The sequence below is a fragment of the Nipponia nippon genome, unplaced genomic scaffold (assembly GCF_047370975.1).
Source record: "Nipponia nippon isolate SJK-2023a ecotype South Korea unplaced genomic scaffold, ASM4737097v1 scaffold_11, whole genome shotgun sequence".
Lineage (NCBI taxonomy): Eukaryota > Metazoa > Chordata > Aves > Pelecaniformes > Threskiornithidae > Nipponia > Nipponia nippon.
The window spans coordinates 22,290,906-22,310,020 of record NW_028262302.1 but is presented as its reverse complement, the minus strand read 5'-3'; the positions used below and the strand labels follow the sequence as shown (position 1 = coordinate 22,310,020).

General features: G+C 42.6%; 1 protein-coding gene across 1 annotated transcript in view; it reads left to right on the top strand.

The window, feature by feature from the left end:
- The first annotated feature begins 1,591 nt into the window (after positions 1-1,591).
- Positions 1,592-19,115, top strand: part of AHNAK2 (AHNAK nucleoprotein 2) — a 55,448-nt gene continuing 37,924 nt past the window's right edge. Inside the window, exon 1 of the mRNA XM_009468627.2 lies at positions 1,592-1,789. The gene's annotated coding sequence lies outside the window, so the exon portion shown is untranslated. The remainder of the gene's footprint in view (positions 1,790-19,115) is intronic.

Sequence of the window (19,115 nt, the reverse complement as noted above, 5' to 3'; positions counted from 1 at the left end):
TGAAGTGCTGCTGCTTGCACTGCTGGCTCTGGAGGTAGGAGCCAGATTTCTGCATCCAAATGAGCTGTCTCTGCATCAACCCACGGTGTCAGGTTGGGCTTCTTGTTTTGCATGTCTGTTTCTAAAAATATATGTTGTTTGTCAGGATGATGTTGAAAGATGGTTCAGAAAGGCTGGACCTTGGTATAGTCCCAAGGACTGAGCATAGAAATAGGGATGGCAGCAGAGAAGGCCAAAAACTAGCTATTAGAGAGGTCTTGCTCCCTTTCCCAGCCATCACAGTTTACTTTCTGCTGCTGACGACACCTCAGGAGGCCTTTATTTCTTCTGGTCGCCTCCATCCTTGAGGCAGCTGCGGCAGATCTCACTTGAAACGTGCCACCTTGAAGAGTCTCACATCCCCTGTGCTGATGCAGTCCCATCACCTCATCTCCCTCTTTTGCTGCCATACCTCCCTGCAGTGCTACAGCCAACATATTTTTTCTTTCTTGATGTGGATGCCACGTGGACTCACAAGGAGATAGAGGTTGTGTATGAACTGCATAGTGCTTCACATAATATTTATATTAATTATATCTGTTTATATATATAGTATCTAATCACACAGGACACTCCCAGGGCTGCTTATGCGTTGTTTGCATTTTGCACCCTCTCTCACCTCACACCTATTTCACAGAATGCAAACAAGCAGCCAAATACTTCTGTGAAACAAGGGAGCCTGGACTGAAATCTGATGCTGCGATTTTTTAAAGCTTCAGGGAGGAAGAATCAGAGGATCAGTGGAATTCCTCAGAGAGAAGGTTATCAGCTGTATTACAAGTTTCTTTCCTTTGCAGGGGGTGAAGAAATAGAAACAGGTGAGAGAAGGGGCTGGGAATTTTAATAAATCCATTTCTGCTGGTGCTAAGTGACTTTCTTCATGTCTTACTATCAGGACACGCTGCAAAGGCAGCAGTAAGCACACCAGCACTCCCACGCTGTGAGCCATGATAACGCTTCATTTGGTGTAAAGTTTGTCAGCTCAGCATTCAGTTTTTTTTTTGGAAAGAATTAAACAGCTGACTAAAAATGACAAGGAAAAATGAACTTAAAGAGGACACTAGAACAGCCTTGAAACCCGTTTGAACCACGCTGCTGTGACAGACTGTATCCTGTGTGTGTGCACGCTTGCATGAGAATTTACTAATACATATAATGTTAATTACCCACTTATGTCCTGAAGCAAGGCTGGGAATGAATTTCAGGAAGAGAGATGTTTGTTTTGCACGGGCGCCCACATCCCATATACTTTCAGTCCCGAGGAAATTGCCCCGTATCTCCACCCTGTGTATGCTCGTGCCTGTAGCTGTAGGCAGTAAGCGGGGAGAAGACACGGAGCTTACGGAAACCCATCTACCCCTGTTCCTCTGCGTCCCCCCGGCATGGAGATCCTGACCAGCAACAAGCCCAGGGTCTCTCTGCTGCTCCCGCCTCAGCTGAAGCCGTACAGCTGTTGCCTTGGTAGAGAAAGGGATTGGATTTCGCAGGCTGTGTAATCTGCGACAGCGCTCTTTGGCTTGGGGATAGCAACAAGCCTCACCCTGGCTTAGCCATCCCCTTTCTGCCCGTAGAGGAACGCCCCGGTCGACATAGAAGGGAAATTGTTTGCTGAATTTCTGCACAGCCCTCCTTCCAATTGCTGGAGAGAAAGGGGGGAGTGAGAAAGAAAGAGAGTTTAAGGCAGGCTCTGCACTGGTGTTCTGGGCTATTTCAACTTCAGGGCAACTTTAGAGAACTTCAGTTATTTTTGGTAAGTTTTTTTTTTTTTTTTAAACAAATCCCTCTCTCTCTCTCTTTCTTTCTTTTTAATCTCTGGTGCAGATTGCACAAGTTTGCAGTAGATGATGGGCTTTTAAAATTGCAAAGCGATGTGGGCGTGTGTATTTTGCGTCCTTTGATACAGAAACTGGATATTCTGATTATAAAGACATAATGTTCCCAGCTGCTGTACTTGATAAGCAAAACCTGAAGATGCTGTGTGCTAAGTAATACCGCTGGGGAAAAGTACGGCCAGAACTTCAGCCAAGGTGCATCCCACCTGGCATAAAGCTTTGTCTCTTTCTTGTGTATGGGTAGAAGTGAGATCAGGGATGAACGAAGGTGTTCAGCCTGCTAAAAAGTTTCTGATCCATATTTTTAACGCAGGGGTTTCAAGCTTGTGCACTAAGCCTCCCAAAGCTTTCAGAGGGATGTCGGTTCTCAGTCCTATACACACCCCTCCATTCAGTAATCTCTATTCCAGATCACGCACGTTGTTTTTCTTACTTCCTCTGTCTGTATGCTTAACCCATCGTACGATCTCAAAGATAGCAAAACTCTCTTTTGGAGTACAAAGAGCCAGTCCCAGTTGCAATGAATTGCAAGGTGCAAATTGCAATTTACTTACAGTAAGGTTGGTTTCTGATGAATATGAGTTTTCTGGTATTTGTTTTCCCCACAGATATGTTTGGATTTTTATAGTATCTGTGCTTCTACAAGAGGAATTCTATTTGTGTGGATATTATATCTCAATAGATACCATTTGCAGTGTATATATATCATAATATACTGACTTGGCACTAGGATCTCTGTCTGTTAGTGGTATTTGAGACTAAGATTAACCTTGAAGCATTTAAAAAACAGTTCCATAACCTCGTCAGTAGAAGTGGGATCCTGTATGTGTTCGCTGAGAGGCTGCTGAGGCTAGTTCACAGAGTGCTAGGAGATATGCTGGGTAAAATTATTCTGTCCACCTGTCTAGGTTCTTTGCCCCATCAGTGAACCTTCATATATTTCTGAACACATGAATACAGATGATCAGAAGTAGGATTTGTATCTGTAGCCACCTGTAGAGAGAATGAAAAGTACATGTTCTTAAAGCTTTGATAGAAAAGAGAAAAAACATTACACATGAGAGAAAACATCAAAAGTCTACCCCTCTACAACAAAAATAACCATTCTTCTTTATAATTTATGAAACAAGAAACACAGAAAGCTGGAAGGTGACTCTTAAGAGATATAGTACTTAGCTTATGATCACCTGTTGCGTGCACAAAGGAAAACAACTAAGTATTGCCTTGCTATATCTCTTACTATAACAAAGAAAAACTATACGGAATTTTGCAGATCCAAGCAAATTAAAGGAAAAGCAGCTTACGACAGCCAATTTACTTCCAAAATCTATCCTAACATAGGTCAAAAATCCAGCATGAAAAAGTTTCAGATGTTTAACAGCACAGGAAAACATATAACGTCTCAGAATTTATTGGGTTTTATTAGCTATGTTTAAAAATGATAAGTGTGACTGGAACTTTTAATTGCAGTAACTGTATAACAATGGAGTCAACAATAACTCTTCAGCAATAAACTGAAAACTACAAATCTGCGCCAGGCACTCTGCAGTGCTGACATGTTCTGTGATGGCTGTAGCTTTTCTGTGGAAGCATGTAGATTTGTTAGCTAAAATTGCATTTTACTATCTTTGGTGTGGCACTCATAAAGTAAACTCTACTATTAGATTACGAGGCTTGTGTAAATCTCCGACTGAAGTTGGTTTGACTCTAGTCAGTGCTCATAAGCAATCCATCGAGGATGGCTGCCTTCCAACCTCTTCTACAGCGGGTGTTAACATCTTTTCAGTCAGACGGGGCAGCGGTAACTTCTAGCACTGATTTGCCAGGGGTTTGGAGATGGCACGTATTTTCTGCTTTTAATTGTCTTGGACGCTCAATCTGTATTCACAACTATGAGGTCAACGTGCCTCTATTCACTTTTGGCTGTACTTGAAGCTCATCACTGAAACAAAATCCAACAGTCTGTAATACATGGTCAGGGGAATAGCTATGATCTGAGTTAACCTCCTCTTGACTTCAGTGGGTTCAGCACCCTGTGCTCGGAGGCACCCTTCTCCGGGAAGCCGCGCCAGGAACTTCACAGGCACTTTGCTTAACGTTGTCACTTTCAGTGGAGGGAGTAGGACGTACAGCATCAGGGTCTTGCTGAAGTGTCATGTCTTGTATGAAGCCACAGGAATGCATATTGCCTTGGCTTGAACCTCTAAAGATGCACAGAGCTTTGGGTTGTTTTTTTTTCCTCAAGTTTTCTACTAGGGCAAAGAAGTCAGTTCATCCAATGCAAGTGTAAAACACTGAGGGATTTAAGTAAGATTTTTTCCAGGATTCCTCACATCAGGACACCTAAATAATCAGACTATAAGGCAGTGTATTTGAAAGGGGTGAAAGTTACTGGCTTATATTCTGAGTAAATATTGGAGTAAATAGATTCAATCTATTTTTTACATCTAGCTATTTTTGCATTCCATAATGTCCCTCACATCAGGGAGCAGCAAAATATGCACTGGAAAAATCAGGGTTTCCACCTCTGGAAAAACATCTCTGTTTCTGGGTTCCATGTTGCAGGTTCAATCCAAACCAGTAAGGTTGCGAAAGGCCTCAACATTAGCCCTGCTCTGAGCAAGGAGGGGACCTGGCCCTCTGCACCGGCACAGGCAGACTGAGTGAGGGTGAGCTTTTGCTTTCAGGCAGTTTGCCACGTCCCTGAGCCCTAGTGCACTAAAAAACTCTTTTCCTGACAACATCATCTAACAACTACCTTTCCTGCTTCCCTTAGCTGTAACTTCCAACCTGCCTAGGAGGTTTTTCCCTCCAAATCCACATGGTGGAGCAGTGCCGAGAGATGTAGGGGATTCAGCTCCTGACGGCGCTAAGATTAAACCCTACCAAGACTAGGTTGCCAGCTCTCCACATGCGACAGAAATGGAGACAACACTCTTGTGGCAAGAAAGATCCTTTGGATGACCTGCAGCTGTGCCTAGCCCTGGTGCGGGAGGATTACGGCTGCACCTAGGGAAACTTGCTAAATCCACACATTTGCTCATTCCACCCCGGATTTTAAAGTAAAGGCTGGAATTCATTATTTTTTAATGGAAAACAAAACTTGAGGCTAGAAGAGGACCTTTCACATACTAAATACTTTCTACCAACATGTTTACTTCCTGAAAGGAGGCTATAGGTGGCCAAATATCTGGAAGTAACCGCTGACTTATTCCAGAGAATGGGTCTACATTTTTCTATCAGAGAAGGGGAACCCATGGATTCACCATCCAAATCTCACCAAACGTGTAGTCCAGAGTGGCTGGAACAAGTCAAAATATTTTAAGGTTATTATGGCATATAAGTAATAAATAAGGCAAGGTAACTGATAGGGGACCCATCTGCTCCCATGGCATAGGGACAGCAGCTCTGCAGGGTGCTAGTCCCAGGACACGGTAACAGCCCAAATCCCAGCAAAATTCCATGGAGCAGGAATGCGAGCGCCTGAAGAAGAGCAGGCACTGAGCCAACTTTATCTGCCCAATAAAGATAGCAGTGCCTTCAGAGGGCAAAGTTATCTGTTTTTCAAAAACACAAACAAGGAGATAAGGTTTATATGATTTCCAAGCCTGCTGATAAATGCTCGAAACTCCAAAGACATAGTAACTGTTCTTCACTGTTGGGCAAATGTTATTTCTTCTCTGTAGTTAAGAGAACAAGCATCACTTGATTTTGATAGCGGTGGGCTGTGCCTGACGTTTGCAGAGTCAGGGGAGCAGCTGTTATCCATGCAGCCATCTGATTTTAAATACCTCTCTACCTGCCCACTGACCTCTCAGCTCTCCCCCTTGAAGAGTGGTATGTTTGTGGCCTCAGTCAACCAGCACTGAAAAGCAAAGGCTTCAAGCTGTATGTATTTCTTCCCATTTCTACAAGTCCTAGCTAAATAATCTAATAAACTATTATAGATATAAAATCTTCCATCTTGCAGTGAGTCCTAAAAGGTCACACATTTTATTAGTCCAACCATCCCTATTTTTCCTAAGTATCCCATACTCTGTACCAGCCCTAGAAAGCTAATGTCATTCAGCTTTCCACAGGTCACCTCTTCATTTATTTGCTGTGTGGTTTGCCCCAGCACCCAGCCCTTTGACTGTCAGCCAGGCGCAATGCTCTACTTTTCCCTCAAAATAACAATATACAGGAACTTTTCTGTTTCTTGTGTCATGTCATTCTCATTTTAATCCAAAGATCCAGCCTTAGCAGAATTACTTGGTGGAGTGAATTCCAAAATGGAAACTTTAGAGTGAAGAAGAAACTCAATGGACATGCATGCAGGAGCAAAAATTAGAATTTGGTAGCGAATGGAATAATAAATTTTCTATACAGTAAGAACTGCTTTAACTGATGTTTGCATTATGTTCTGAAGCGGAAAAACGTCTAAGTGGGATTAGGCATTGTTATTTTGAAAAATAGAAATCAGCTTTTGGTGAACCTCAAAGAAATTAACAACTCTCCCTCAGATCAGATAAGCATTCAAAACGTTGCGTTGGTTTTTTTGTTTGAAATGTATGTGAGTTTATTGGAAGGTATATGAGCTGAAGATCTGCGAAACTATCACAAGAAAGCTAGTGGTTTCAATTGCTGATATTTTCTGGTGTGAGCTGAGCTTTCCCTATCCCTGCTTCTAAAATCAGACGAAAGCAAATAATTTGCAAGAAAACAAAAATGTCATTAAGCATTGCCCAAATATTTTCACATGTGTCAGAGTTGATCTGATTTATGTTTTAGTGAAAGGTTGCATTGATTTTTATACGAGTTGTGTCCTCACACTCCTTAAGGTTGACTTTTTCACATAATGGGCTTGATTATGAGAAAAAAAATATTTGCACAATGAATAGCTCAGACAACTCAGTGTCTGATTAAAGTAACCAGTTAGTCAGAGCCCATTCTGGAGGCAAACTGGGCATTTTCACATGAGAATGACTACATGCGGCATTTGTACTCATGGTGATGGATGGCTACAAAAGCAAATGATGCATGCAGTTGTGATGCTAACTTATTAATCAGGCTTCCTATGAACAGACAGTGCTGGAGTGGTTGTGAGAGGTAATACGTTCTTGGGCTCTGCTATCACTCTCTTGTTTTGGGGCATGTGTTGGACTAGAAAATTCTTGACTGTAAGTGGTGTAAAACATACTTTTGAAAGGTATTTCACACACAGGTATTTGTAAGGGGACATTTCAGTGATTTACAGAGCTGGAGGGAGGCAGGACCCCCACAGAACTGTTATGAAAGCAATACATTTAGTAATGGCACTGTGATCTTACATCTTTATTTGGATTATATGTCCACAGTGGATTTAACAACTCTTTCCGTCAGTCTAAGAGGAATCTGTGAATGAAATCGTTTGGATACAGATAGCAGGAGAAATCGTATTTTTCTTTTTAAAATTATCCATCCTCAGAGATTAAAAAGAAGCTTTAGGATAACTGTACTGGGTTATGCCAGGAAAGCTCATCACAGAGATTATGGTATTAATTACATAATTATAATGTATACATTGCATGCTTCACCAACCAAATATATAAACCTTATTTATTCTAGATAAACCTTAAAGCCCAGAGAATAAGCCTAGCACTTGCAGATAAGATCAAGAATTAATGTAATCTCTCCTAAATATACCAGCTTGTTTCTTAGAAAGAAAACAGGGTGCTTGGTGCATGTGACAACAAATCATCCCTGGGTCTCATGGTGAGGAGATCACAGCAGCCGTCAGGAGTCTCTGAGGAGCCCAGGCAAACTGTCCACAGCACATTTTCCTAGGAGTTCTGCCCCATGACTCCCTCTCCTTCTCTCCCTTTCTCCCTTTTTCTGCTTTGCTACTGTGGATAAACAGTCCCGGTCCTGCAGAACTGCTCACATCCCAACCACGTGGCCAAGCCCTAGTCCACGGGGCTTGTCCCGGAGACCTGGAGCATCATTCCTGTTCTGCTGCGGATGAGCACAGCAGGACTGGGAGCACGGGTGGGTACATGGACGCGTGGGGTATGTCTATTCAGAGGCCAGGCTGCTCAGAGAGTATTGGAAAATACAACGTCCCAGAATGGCAGGATCTCAGTGGCTGTAGGTAGGGGGAATCTGGTAGCACAAATGTTGTTTGGAGGGCAGCAGTGTTTCGTCACTTCAGGACCAGAACCCATAGCTACAGGTGTCAGCAGCATTTACTGTACATCCAGTCAGTGCCTGGCAAGATGACATCCCAGTCAACCTATGGGCTCTGGAGCACATTGCCATACATATGCAGAAATGCCTCTCTCTCGATGTAAAAATGGTGCAATCCCTCCCTTTCAGCATAGGACCGTGGCTTGCCCAGGAGACAACCACACAGCGCAGCAGTAGGGAAGGTTGTGGTGGGCAGATGGCAGAGCAGATGGGGTGTTTGCATGCAGGAAAATGGCTCTCAGCCTGGCAGCGGCGTTGAAGGCACTCGTCACGGGAGAGGCGCAAGGTGCTCTGAAACAGAGGGGTTGAAGTAGCTGAGTCAGATTAACTTGTTGGATGTGGACCATAGCTGATGGCAAGGCTTGGGTAGGAAAACCTGTGGAAAAAAACTGATTTCTTATTTTCAGTTTCTAGAGTTTTTTTCTAAAAAAAAGTTTAAATTCATACAGCACCCATGAAGGAAGCTTGTGACAGGCCCACCCTGAAGTCCTTTGCAGGCTGGTATCTCTAGGGTCAGTCTGCCCAGCAGAGGCAGCACTGAAAGAAGATACCCTGGCAAAAAGACAGGTTTGGGAGCAGAGGAGCCTGCAACACACCCCACTGCCAGCGCCTCAGCAAGACTGCCTAAAGGTGCGTGCAAACCCTCGTGATGCAGTGATGGAGTCAAAGTCAACACCAGAACAGCAACAGAAGCAAATGGCGGGGAAAGAAAACCAATGATTTTGGATTATTTCTCAAGGGCACTGAGAGAGCAGCCAGCAGGGCCACACACACACACATCCAGCCCCACAACAGTGAAAACCAGTGTAGGTGAGACACTCCCACACAGCAAGACCCCTTCCTCACCCCCGTGGGCAACCACTGCCTCTCCAGCCCAGGGGAAACACCTCGTAGATGTTGCATCAGACCTAGGCGCCACAGAGCTCTATTGGCATGTAAGCAGCGAGACACACAGCAGTCCTCGCAGCCAGCAGGGCATTTGGGGTGTTTCTCCTGATCACTGCCCCTGCCATTCTCAGCTGTGTTTTATTAATTTATTTGCACTCCTTTGTGTTTGGGGCTCATTGCTGGTTCATGATTAGTCTCTGCCTTGCCTTGAAAAATGGGGATTGGAGTCAGCAGATCTCCACCCTGCCGTGTGATAGGGAAGCAGAGCTGTTGCAACGCTCTCCCGAGTTGTGACATGCATCAAAAACCAGTCTTCTCACAGCAGCCCTCTGTGTGGGGAACTGCAGGTAAATTCAGGTGCTGCATGAACACCTCTCCACTATCACGCTGTTATTTCATGGCCTGGGCTGACAAAAGTCAGGCCCCTGGGCAGCACACACAGATCCAGCCCATGAGCTTGGGCCTGGGGCTTTCATTTGCACCAGAGCAAAGGGAGGGCAAAAGAGGTATAAAAAGCCTTGAAAATGAGCATTTTCTCCTTCCCACAAATCCTTCTCTTTTAAATGCCTGATAAAGGACAGAGAGGGAGGGAAAACCATCATCCACTAATCCAAAACAGGAGCAGGCTGTCACACCAGCACAAACAGACCACGCTAACTCCTCCACTAACTCTGTTCTTGTGAGGAGACAGAGATGGACTGCGATAAGGTTTTGGCAGTCAGACGCACTTGGAACTACGTGCGAGGCCAGCCAGAGCCTGCACACTCAGGGGAAGGGAGCTGGGACTTGCTAAGTTGGCACTGACAAATTGCAGCAAGGAGCAACATCCTTAACCTGGCTGCAATAGCTCTGAGGAGAAGGAGTGCGAGTTTCCTGCTTTGCAGAGACTTTTCAGAAGGCAATGTCTCTGGGACGAAGGCAGACTCAAATCTGTCAAACTTACTATTGTTGCACAAAAATGGCACAACCCAGCCATGTTTGTCGAGACTTATTCTTGTCATTTATTGCTGCTGCAGTCTGATGGCAGGTTAAGGTCCCCACTGTGTTGTGACATATAGCCACCTACCCGGACATGCTTTAGAGGACTTACAAGCTTTGTGTCAAGCAAGTCGAGCAAAACAGAGGTGGCAGGAATGAGGAAATAATGGAAACAGCTTTACAGAGAAAGAAGGAAGGCTTTTTTGTGCCGAGTTTTGGTTTGTTTCATTGTCTAGAAGATCTCCAAAATTCTCAGTCATAATAAATCCCTGCTGGCTGGAGCAAAGCTGTGGATGCAGTTATCCAGCATGAAGGTTCCTGCAAAGTGCTCGTGGTGGAGGCACGCAGTAGGACTGAGCATGAGCACTGTGATCTTGCTACATGTGGGATCTCCTGCTGCTGTCCTGCAGAGGGGCAGAGACCTCTGCTAGGAAACCCAAAGGCAAAGTCTTGTGTACGTTTGTTTTCTAGTCAAGAAAAATGAGGGAGTTCTGCAAAGAGGCGTTAAGTATGTTAGGCAACCTGCAGCTGCTAAAGTTTTTGTTCCCACTGTCATCCCCCTTGGGTGTTCGGGGGAGAGAAGGATAGAGTGTGCAATGCTGCGTTTCTTTTTAAGTTCTGTGCAGCTCCTCTAAGTACCCTTCGGTAGCCAGAGCAACATACTGGCAGTGGAGTTGTAGCAGCAGCAGCAGCAGCAGCACACCTACAACTCCCAGCTGGATTTTTATGATGACAGGCAGGAAAAATGGACTGGCATTTGCCTCGAGGGTGAAAAAAACTACAAGAGTGTGTTCAACCGCTCAAAGACCTGGACTCACCTTGGGCTGACAGCAGTAAGGATATTTTGCTGACAGGACATGACGTATTCCCATGGAAATGAGATTTACATCGCTTTTGGAAAATACATGGAATTGGCCCTCCACACAGACACCACAGATGGCTTAATGAGCAAATCTTAAATATTTGGACATTTTGCTCACAAAATAAATCAATGGAAAATTAATGCTAATTAGACATCAGTCTTTAAGCAAACCTGAGTAGGTTCAATGCAAGAACCATCCTGACAGACCTTCCTACCTTTCAACAGAGTAAAAAGGTATAGACGCTTGTTTTAAATCTATACTTACAAAAATCATGATGCAGTATTTAAATTTTTTAAATAGTAATAGATTGGTCTATTCACTGGCTGAGTTGCAACAATAGTATTTTTGTAATTAGTGGTTCTTTGCAAAGTCATGAAAAATATATATACAATGCCTATCTATATAAAAGTAATATGTGCTTAGATGAGTTTTGCACTGATAGGCTAGTTGGCAAAGAAATCACTTTTAGTTGTCCATTAGGGCTGGATTCAATAGAAATGTTGGCTGACTTCACTGCAAGCCTTGGAAACCACTGGAGTATTCAAGGCTTAGGCAGATGCCTGCTTTAATTTCTATTGACAAAGGAAAAGGAGGGATGAGTAAATGTAAAACATTTCCTTCCAGCATTGAGCTAAGAAAGGCAGCATGGTGCAGGGAGGAGGTGGAATCCAGGACATCTGGGTTGTATTTATTGCTGGCTCTGCTGCCAGCTTACTTTGTGACTTTGAGCAAGTCGTTTTTTTGCTTTGCTACCTTACTTTCTGTGAGGCAGGGAGAGCTCGCTTGCTTTCCCATGGTGCTCTAGGCAGGTGCAGGGACTTTCTTGGTGACCGTGACCAAATACTGCAGCTGCCAGGCTGGGATATTCATATGCGCCAGGCAATGCTGTCTAGGTGGTTGATACCCCAGAGGGTGCAAGAGGGGTAGCTATGCCCTTTGGGAGCCCAAAGAGAAAGAAGCTCATTAAGTAGCACTGCGCCTGCATACATATCCATAAGTACTAGTAACCAGTGCCTTCTGCTATGACAGATCGGAAAGTTATTCAGAGCAGGATTTGGACTGGCAACCTTTGTCACCTATACTTATGATCTCTTACCTCATTTTCTGCACCACTCACAGGGAAGAGCAGTTGCTTTTGGGGTAAGTCACAGGGAATGAGGTAGCTATTTTGAAATGGTCTCCATATGGTGCTTCCAGTACCCAAAGCTGTTTTCAGGTTCTCAATGTGGAGTAAAGAAGCCTGGCATCTTTTTTTTTATTTTATTTTCTTTAAGATGCATTTTCTGCCAAATGTGAAGAACTGAAAAAGCATGTGAAAGCAAAGAAAGAGTCACATATGGCCTTCTGCATGTCACCAGCAATTGCTCTGTAGTCCAGAAGTGATATTTAGGCTACAGCTGGAAAACTTCGGCCTATATCTTACTTGCCTTTGTTTTTCACTTTATACAACACTGATGTCTTAATGCTACTTGCTATATACATCAATTGAGTTCATGGCTAATCTACAAAAAGTTTACATTTTTTTCTAAAAGTATTTACTCTTACAAAGATGCAGGCATGATTACTGTGTGCAGTGCTGTGTGCTCTGCTGGATTTCACAGGATGGAATAAAAGCTGATCTCAGCCCATATCAGAGTCTGAATTACAAGATGAATGCGATGTAGCATGCCATATATCAGTTTCATTGAGGCCCACAGATGTCTTGCTTGAGTAGGCACAGAATGACATCTCAGTACCTCAAAATTTGATCCTGTGGCACTAAATGACTAGCAGGTATCATGAGTCCTACAGGCTTTTGTATGCTTCCATTTATGACACTGTCCTATTTATCCTCCTGTTGGATCAAGACGTCTTTCATGAACACCCCCTTGGAAATACCTAGAACACTACAGCTTGGTCAGACCTCCCTCTCCACGAAGCTGTATACAATCTCAAAACTCTGTGCTGAGTGTTGGGAGAGACGATGGAAGAACTTGCCATGAATTGTGATAATCATATGTCTTTATGCACCGTAAAAATCTGTGAATAAAGATGCAATATGCAGTCTAGAGCAGAGTAATTAGTATCAATAGAAAACATAGGTCTTTTTTCTGTCCATACACTATACAGCAATACTCCCCTTTATTTTTTTTTCACCTATGAAGGAAAGATGTTATTAAGAATAACAGGGCAACAGTAATATAAATTTTGCCCGACATAATGTAACTTTGTTGTAAGCTATCCTAGTTTAGGAATCACTTTAACTGTATTGATTTTCCCTCCTCTGCAGGGTACATAGTGTATTCTTCCCACAGAAGCATATTGGCAACCTGAATCAGACAAGTGAACTGGGGTGCAAGACACCTGGGTTCAACCTCTGATTTGGTAGGTGGTGCAGTCACATCACCTCTCTGCCTCTGCCTCCCACTGTCCCTCTGTCCATCCTCCGCTCCCTTGGGCTCTCCCCATTGACAGAAAGCTCTTTGGGGCCGGCATTGTCCTTCGCTGTGTATTTGTACAGTGCAATGAGGTGTCTTGGGACAGGCTCTTGGAAACTACCAAAGTATAAATTGTAATAGAAATTAATTAAGCGAATACCAGTGTCCTGGATGTCAAGGCAGAGTGTAAAAATGATCTCGAGTAAAGTGGTCTGAGTGTTTTAAAATGTGATCCAAAGCTTCTCCAGACTTCAGAGGCTTAAATCCATCCCTTAACAGGCAGCCAGGACTTCCTGCAACATACTCTAGTCCTGCACAGACAACTTTGTGATGTGAAATAAAAGCTGTAGTTGAATCCTTGTGGGTTAAAGCCGGTTATTCCCACAGTTCCCATTTCCTGATGTTTTCCACTCATGATGTTCTTCACTTTTAATGTTCCTAATAACTCATGCCAAAAAAGGTGTTTCCTATCATCTTCTCCTCACATTGTGTATTGTGGTTGGGTTTTTTTTTTTATTCCATATTTTCAATCCCCAGAGAGCTAAGGTTAGTCATAAACATGCTTTTGGCTATCAGATTCATGTGTGGTTTGCTATAGCAACAAACAAAAGCATTAGTCAGAAACTGGCATGAAGCTATAAACACATATTTTTTTGTGATATTGCCCAGAGTTAGCTTAATTTATGTAGTACACTGTTGCCACACAACTGCATCCTAGTTAGACTATTATGCTTGTTGAATAGGAACTTCATAGAAAACCCAAAGAATATATTGCAGAGAAATAAGCAAGTCTGTTAACTGATGTTGTCATCTGAAGATCACAAGCCAAATTCTGCTGTTGCACTGGTATAAATCCAGTTGAACTCCTTCAGAATACGCATTTAGATCAGAGAACAAAATCTGAATCTATATCTATTGAATAAGAGGAAAATTATAATCAAGCAGATAAACACTCGCTTTGCCTTTGCTGTTTTCACCTCCATAATTTTACTGCAGCAAAATGATTAGAGGTAAGCATTATCGGATTGCGGTAGATGGTTTAAGTTCACTGCCAACACACTTGGAGCACATTATCTGCAGCATGGCAGGGAGAGCGAGGCTTAGTTAAAGATAGTCTCTCTGCAGATGTGCCTATGCAGCACAGGGAAGGTGCAGTTCATGCAGAGCCAATGTCTATCCAGCCGGTCTGGGGACGGTGAGGAGTGGCTTCTGCAGCAAGCACCGACTTCCCTGGGGAGCTGGCTGGGTTTGTACGGCATTCACTGAAATCCCACAGCTAGACAGCTACTAGTCCCTGAGCCAGCTAGTTTAAAGGTTGCTCTGAAGGCTCTGCAGAAGTGGTGATTTTTGCCTAGGCAGAGTAGGCACATTCCTGTTAATGCTTTATTCCAACCATTTGTCTTCTCTTCCCTGCACCTTTTCAGGAACATGAGCCCTCCTTTTTTTTGACAGCTGCATTTAATAAAAAACACATGCATGAAAAATGTGTTTTCCAGTATCCCTGAGCTGGCACTGCTCAGCCAGGAGAGCTTAAACTTCCCTAGAAATTGTTCAGATACATTTTCAGAGTCCTCTCTTCAGACATATAGATGTGTTCGTGACCTTCCCTGCTGCAGAGGTGTGCAGAGTATATCCACATGTCTCTAAGCGATAGAGTAACAAAGCCCTCAGAGCCGCCTTGTACCTACCAGTCCAGACGTTGTTAACTGGGACAGTGGTTCCAGCTTCGGAGGATAATCCTGCAGCAACATGTAGTTTGCACATGGACTCTGAGAATCAGCCTTCAAAGTCCAGGGATCAAGAACGAGATCTAGCACCAAGCATTGGCCAAGCTGTGTTCCAAAAACAAAGATCTCTTTTTCTTAACTGAATCCATAAGCAGAAGAACATGCCCTACATTTTAGCCCTGGCCCTGTTCACTGCGCCTTGCTTAGTGTTGTCGGCTCTGGGTCCTACACGCTTGAGACCCTGGCCCTGGTGTCTTTTCAAAACCTTCCAAGATAATCTTACCATGGTAGATTTACCTGGTGTAGAAGTCTAAAAGGACCTGTTTTTCAGTTAGCAGCTCTTGCAGTAGAACTTACTCTGGGCTACACGGGGGTTGTCTTTGCCCTTTTCCTATCTGTGCCCAGTTGCATCAAGCCCTGCATTGAACAATGTCAGACACTTGATTTCTCCAAAAACAGGAGACCTCTGTCTGTTTGTCTTCTTCAAAGATCAGCCCAGCGCTTTTCTGTTTCCTTTACTCCCTTTTGGTCAAATGGGGACAGACCTTTCCCATAAGAGAGTTCAAACTGTGATTAAGCAGTGTTCAAAGTATTTGCAATGAAGAAAAAACAAATTCTGCTCTCAGTGTAGTTGCAGAATGCTGTCAAAACTGACCCCAACAGCACTATATAAAGCAAATATTTCAGTCATTGTTAAACTGTTATTGACATCTCAGTTCACGGAGGACTTTGGGACTTCAGTATTTTAAAATGTCGCAGTAAGATGGCGGTGGAGATTTTTGTTTGTTGATGGTAAAGTGAAAATTATTCCACCTTATAAACAGTAGACAGGAAAATTTCACAGTAGCCATTGTTCTCCTTTTCTGGCTTCGTTGACTGAAAACTGTGTGTGGTGGTGGGGCAAATGCATCTTCCTAAGGAGAGCAATAGTCTCTCTGCTGCACATGATGAACAGCAGCTCACAGACAGAAAGCAGAGTCCTCACTGGAGCCGTTGGATGAGTCAGGGTACAAGAGAGCATAAGTACTAAAACACCATTGGTTTTAAAATACTCTTTGCAAGGATCTGCAAAAAAACCTACAGATGGATTGAGGGGCATCTCCAGGTGCCTCCCATTCTAGTCTCTTGCACTCGACCTCCCCACAGCTCTGCAAATCAAGGTGGTCGTTGCCATTCTGCAAAGTGGGGACAAGCCACTGGATTGTCCTCCTGCTGCACAGATGGAAATGACTCTGCAGAAGCCACCTGAGAGAAGAATTAGATCCACCTACTTGCAGTAGGTCTCAGAGGCTGTAACTGAAGCCCTGGGGTCTTCCTTTTCCTGATACTAACTTCGTATTTGTACAAGGCTGTTGATTTCATTAGAGCTCTTAATCTAGCTAAAGGGCAAAATGTAATTTATGCTCCCTTATAGATTAGTCTGAATCTAGCACAGCTGTTCATTGAGAAAAACGTTACAATGTGCCTTCAAAAAGAATGCATCCTCTTTTAACTGAGTTAAAAAATATATAACCTGTGTGTGAATAGACCATTATGACAAAGAAACAGTTACTCATTTCCAGAAGATATCATTATTTTCTTATTACTGAGAGGCCCTGAATGTTTGGAACTGTTATGAATCAGCCTTAGGGTTGATAATCAAATCCAAGAAATAGTCCTCAGTGCTTTCAAACAACTCTACCCATCTCAATTCATTCACCAGTTACTACATGGACAAACTACAGTGTAGCTCCTTTCTCACTGTTTGAGCCTTTAATCAAAAAGAAATCCAAAACTGCAGTAATGAGTCTTGAAAAAAATGGTTTCTCCCTATCGTTTATACTAACCTCTGTGAAACATAAAACTGAAATCTATTTCCTTGACTAAATTGTGTTTTCTTCTAATCTATTAGGCAAGCATGCTGGTTTGTTATTTTTGGGTGCCTCAGTACTGGCTACACAGCACAGAGGGGGAAAATGAGCACCAAATCATTTAAAAACCACACGCAAAGACTCAAATAATTTTTGCAAAAATATAATGCAAAGGAAGTTTGTCATCTTCAGTTTTTCCTTCTATAACTTAACACGCACTTAAAATTCCAATGTTTTTCAGTCTGACATATCTGAGTATTTCTAATTTCAAACAATAAAGATTAAGTTCACAAATTTAATTTGTAAAAGAAGACAGTTATCAAACAGCAAGTTTAGAAAATGCTGGGGCAAGGTATACATCTGCTGGGGAAAGACTTTCAAAAAAGAGGTGAAAACCAATGAACTGAAATAAGAAGATGACATTTTTTTAAAGAATTTGGTAGGTCACCTGTTGAAATCTGACCTGTTTTGGACTGATAACCAAGTTTATCGTCCATTTATTCAGATTTTAATTGCATTGATGTGAACAGAACTATACTAATTAATTTATTAATTTGACTCAATGGATTAATTTATCTGTAAATGAGCTTTTATGCTGTTGTAAACCCACAGTCTGCATCCAGAAATTCTCTCTGATTTTTAAACGGACTCTCCTACTCCACATAAAAACAGGAGAAAGTGAGCTGTGCCAAATACTATTTTGCTACCATCACTGTTTATTGACAGAAAAGATTTTTATCTTAACAAAATGAGGGAACTGCTAGCTTTATCTTTGATGTAAAATATTTTCCCATAATAATTTTCTGTCACCTTTATCCCATATCTCTTGTATTACATATACATTAAGGAATTTAAAAGCTTAAAAGATATTTTCTTCTATGATGATTTACATCCAAACAAGTCGCCCAGGGAACTTTCTCTCAAACTGAAAACCTGTTTCCAAGGGCAGATATTTATATAAAAGCCCCCATAAAAGGTTGTGGAAAAGCTACAAGGTTTTTGCTGCATTCCTGTTTTGAGAGGGGCTATGCCCAGCATACCAGAGAGACGTGCGAAGTAACATCACTCCATTAATATTGCTACATCTGGGCACTTAATTCTGCACTGAATTTTATCAGTGGAGTAAAGAGAAATGAAAAATCTTCCTAGACCATAAGGACCTTTAATGTGAAAAAAAATTATATATATATATATGTATATGTTTATAGTTATATAAAAAACCAAAATTTTTTACTGTGCATTGATTCTGATAAGGATTTTTTTAAGCAGTGGTTTTGAAGAGCAGTTTAGGCTGAAAAATCTGTTTCTAATTTGGAGTGGTAAATGCCATTTATATAAAGCCCACTTTGGGCTTTTTGCATAATGTTAGTAGATTCTCTATTCTTATTCTTATCTTAAGACCTATTCTTAGGGGACAAATGTGCTCTCTACCAGAAGCAGCAAGAATTGGCATCCTCCTTTAATGTGTCAGAGAGAAAATAAAGAGTAGTCAACTTACTTACCCTACTACCTCCCCAGGTCAGTACTGGGCTACCTTAAGAAAGAGCTTGGTGTTACGGCCACTACTTCTCAAGCAGTACTTACTCTGCAGGCAGAGAAATTGAGTCTCCAGGGCTGCCAATCAAGCCTATATGGGCAGAACGATCATTTTTAATAAATGTATTCATTTGAATCATTTCTAAATCTGAGCAGGGCTGTGCTTTGGCAGTGGAACAGGCAATCTGCTCTGGGAGAAGCCTGGATTCTTGGGGGGGTGAATCATCAAGGAGAAGGAATGTGGGCAAGTTAATCTGCGTGAGCTTTATGGGCCTTATCTGCAATAGGCACCCACCTGCCTCAGCTTCTAGGCAAGTCATGATAAGAGCTGAGTTCACAGCTATCTAACAGGGAGAACAGTAGGAATCAACTGTCCCTTGCTCTGAGAGGAAGGCAGCTTTGCATTCACTTTCAAAGACTAGTTTATTGTCTAGGTGAAAGGGTTTCTTTTGAGTTAAAAAAGCTGCAACATGCCTAATCAATATATTGGTTAACCAAATAACTGCATAGTAGTTCCTAGTGGGGTTTCTGAAGCTGGTAATCAAGTGAGAGCACTTCATTTGCAACATGCCCCTGAAGACCTTCTTAAAATCCAGACCATCCAGATGGACAGTGACACCCTGGGAGATTTTAGCTGGGTACCCATGCAATTATTTACAGCACTGGTAGGTATTCAATTGCAAGTCAAAGCAGTATACCCCAAGAGATAAAATTGAGAGTCCCAGGAGACAAAACTGTCGAGGATCACAGTGGATTAGACCAGTCTTTATTGCTTTATTTG